General features: G+C 41.9%; 1 protein-coding gene across 1 annotated transcript in view; it reads left to right on the top strand.

Moving 5' to 3' along the window:
* The window catches only part of LOC108576172 (tubulin polyglutamylase TTLL4-like), a 218,403-nt gene that overhangs the window by 202,680 nt on the left and 11,854 nt on the right, over positions 1–3,869 (top strand). The window lies entirely within an intron of this gene.

Genomic DNA, 3,869 nt, shown 5'->3' with positions numbered 1-3,869 from the left:
CGGCTCCGGCACAATTGTATCGAACGCGCCGCGTGTCATAGATAATAGAGATAGGGAGATCGACGGTGTAGTTCGCGTCTTGTTGCTTCTGCTGTCGCGTCCAATCGATCACAGTGATTTCCATATGACTGGTGTGAAGTTTTTTCTTTCGTATCGCTGAGAAGTAATGATGCTCGCTCGTGACACACAGTGACGTTACAGTTTCTCTTTAATTCAGCCCAAGTGGAATAATTCGCGGAACGACGTGAAAGGTAATGAATTTTAGCAATTACGGAAACTTTAATCGTTGCAATTAAATACCGTTAACGATCATTGGGAGTAATTATTATTTATGGTAAAATAATTTATTCCGATACGTCGAGTATCTTTACGCTGCTTTTATTATTATTTTTATGCCGCGGTTAAGATTTTTCGGGGAGTGCGTACAAATTGGACTGAAATTTGTGGTAACTCTAGCAACTTTATGATGTATTTTGTACATTTTGTTTTTCTTCTTTGATTCTCGCTTCTCAAAATTCTGTCTTCGCGAGCGATAATGATAAATTATTCAACGAAACTTTGAACATTCTTTTCATCGTTTTTTCTAAAGATAATTCAGTTGGTTTTGAAAAACGTAGAATGAAATTTGAGACGGTCTCCTTAGCGATCAATTATAGCTGCAAATAAATCATCGTCTTGACCATTATCTGCCTCGTCAGTCGTCCAATTAAGAGTCGCCGTTCGTTTCATCCGCATGATCACATAGAATCCAGAATACGAGAAAGAGACACAAGGAAAGGTGACGACTTTTTTAGTCGGTCGTTTCGCCAACTGTAATTATAGCGCCACGCGCGTAAATCCCGCGACAGTGATGCATCCGCGACGGCTAACAAAGAAAGGTCCGTTTTGTTTGAAACTTGGGAGTAATGTAATTTTCGAGAAAATATTTGATACGAAAATTGGGGTGATTTTCTCGATATCTCGAAAATTATTCGCCGTAGAAATGTGTGCTTTCTAACAAAAAAATCTGTTTATTTGGGTAATATACGTATTAAGATACAAAATACGGATTGAAATTTTGATTTTCCGCGTGATAACAAAATTTTTACATTCATAATATTCCTATATTCTTAGGCATTGATGGTCGCAAAAATTGTGAAAATTTTTCAGGCAACCTTATTATACTATATTTCCTCGGTTACGCTTGAAATTTACAAAATCCCTAATTTTTGACATTCTCAAACGTACCCAGTCGCAAAATTTGTAAAAATGTTCAGAATTGGTGAATCACTTATGCTTCAAATTTCCAAGATTAATACTCTAACTACAACAGTCTCACTTATTTTCACCTTGCAAACTTAAAAATCTACTCTTAAAAAAAATACTCAACAACTTACACTTGAACATCTCCCGCGAGTCCTTCCGGCGGTCATTAGAGGATCAGCGATTCGAAAGACGCAAAAAGGTCCCGAATCGTTGCTTACAGAGACATTACACGATCCCTCAAGATTTCTCTCCAAACCGAGAAAGACAGAGAGATACGTTGGTTCTCGCTCGTAAAGCGACGGCGATCGGCTGTTAAGGGTTATTCGGTGTACAGAAAGCGGCAGCAGCGAAAATTCTTCAAGGGACAAACGGACACGATCGTTGCTCGATCTCTCTGCTCGATCGCGAGATCAGCCTCTGTCCCGCAGTTTAGAAGGCGAAGCCTCGTAAATACCCTCTCTCTCTTTCTCTCTTTCGGACCCTTGTTTGGCCTATCGGCTTCGAAAACGGCTAAACACCTCGTTAAGTCCCGCAAGCGAAACCTGTCCAAACCGTGGGGATGGGCGGGTCATTAAGATCGTACGCTTAATTCGAAAAATCGGAAGGCCGATCCTGGAAACCGGTTGCCACGGATCATCGCGGCAAGCGAAACCCTTTTCTAATGCCGACGCGGAGAACTTGTTTGACCGGGGATTCAGCTGATTTTCTGCGGCTGATGGGTGGTAAAAGTAAGTCGTGAGGGTTGGCATTTGGATTATCTGTGATACGTTTCATATGTTAGTTCGATATACTGTTTTTATTAGAGTGTTGCCGAGGTTTCGAGAGATCTTTTAGTAACTTGTATATCGAGTGTCATATTTGAAAAGTTTGAATAATCGTGGATACGAAAATCATTATTTTTGTGATTCAGCTACGAGTCTGTAAGAGAATACACTCCATAAGGTGTCTATCTGAATGTGCCGTCATTTATCACTGGACTGTGGATTTTCATGCAAATTTATATCTTTGAGAATATAGCGAAAAAAGTAGACTTACGGTAGAAAATGATTTCACCCACCAGGTATTATAAAAAGCACTATAATTTGGATATTTTGTATAGTTTTCCACATTACGTGCATTCTGTGCAATTTTGTACCTTTAAATTTCCTATAAATTGCAGAAAAATCCGCAGTCCATTTATCACTGATAAGATCATCAGTTATCACGGAGGCAAGCAAAATGACACAGCACTCGTACTATTAGTATCGAACGTATACTGTAGGATAGAGGTAACATGTCACTTGTATCTCTGAAACTAGTCATTTTTGCACCCATGTTCATTAAGACTTTCCCGTTCACTTTGATAAGAACTACGTGCTCCTGAAATTTGGTCGAAATTTTTTTCGTCACCCGGTATATTCACACGTGCACAACTGATCCTCGGAAAGGTGCAGGTTCGCTCTTCAAATTTCGCTGTCCTATCTATTCTGTTGCAAAAATGTATGTCGCAGTATTGTAAATAAATGGGAAACTCATATTTACACACCTAGGAAATATTTAAAAAATAAAAATAAAATTGACGAGTTGAAAAAAATGTGCTCGTTAAGGGGTTAAACAGAAATCTTCTTCCTGTTCAATTTTTCAAATCAGGCAAACGCGTGTCAAGGTTCGTTCCACGAAATTTTCACAAATTTGCCGAACCTTTCCGCCCGAAGGATCGACTCGTGCAGTCTCGTGAGCACCGTCGGCTTTGCCTCGCGAAATTTTCCCCGATTTTTGCGCACCCCGTGCCAAGTATTTCGGTCGTACAGCTGATTCGAAGGAGGACGAACGGCGATCACGCTATTTCGATTGTTCTACATCGAGTAGAATAGAAACTGGTCCAGCGACGGCGCGCTCTCGATCAGAAGAGTCGTCGGGTTGGCCAAGTCGTGATTCAACAGCAGGCTGGCTTGTGCTCGCTACGTGTGCCAGGGAGTGGTGGCGACACGCGCGTACACGTGCTCCGTGTCGGTGGTATTCCAGTGAATCAACAAGTGTCGTGGCTCTCTCTAGCCATGGCGATGCACCGACGCGGTCCGGATTCCAATAAACCGGTCAAACCGAGCGCGGGCCGGCCGCTACACGCGCAAAAACTATCCGAAGGAACCCGTTTCTTATCGAAAATTCGATGTCGACGCGAGTGCCTAGCGTGCTGACAAGTGCCGCGTGCTATTGCCCCGCGTTTCACGCTCGTCCTGTGCTCGTCTCACGGCCACTACCACGGGGATTAAGCGTCGCGACGCTGTCCACACTTGGAGACAGTTTATGCGCGCTGGCGTCGAGAAGTGTTTGGGAGTTATTAAGTGTGATTTATTCAACTTAGAATTAAGTTTCTTTGGGGATGTTGGTGTTTTCGTATTTTCCCGCCTTTTTTTCGGGCTTTTATTTTCGGGGTTTTCTTGGGGGGAACGGTATCTGTGTATTTCTCGTATCTTTGTTTCTCGGAAATATTTTCAGGGAATAGTGATATCTGAGTATTGTCCTTATTTTCGTGGGATATTTTTAGGGAAAAGGTGGTATTCGAGTATTTTTCGCGCTCTTATTTTTGGGAGATAGTTTTAGGGAAGAAATCGTATCCGAGTATTTTTCGCATCTCGATTTTC

The sequence above is a fragment of the Habropoda laboriosa genome, unplaced genomic scaffold (genome assembly GCF_001263275.1).
Source record: "Habropoda laboriosa isolate 0110345459 unplaced genomic scaffold, ASM126327v1 scaffold212, whole genome shotgun sequence".
Lineage (NCBI taxonomy): Eukaryota > Metazoa > Arthropoda > Insecta > Hymenoptera > Apidae > Habropoda > Habropoda laboriosa.
The sequence above is the reverse complement of the archived record's forward strand: the minus strand, read 5'-3'. Positions and strand labels throughout refer to the sequence as shown.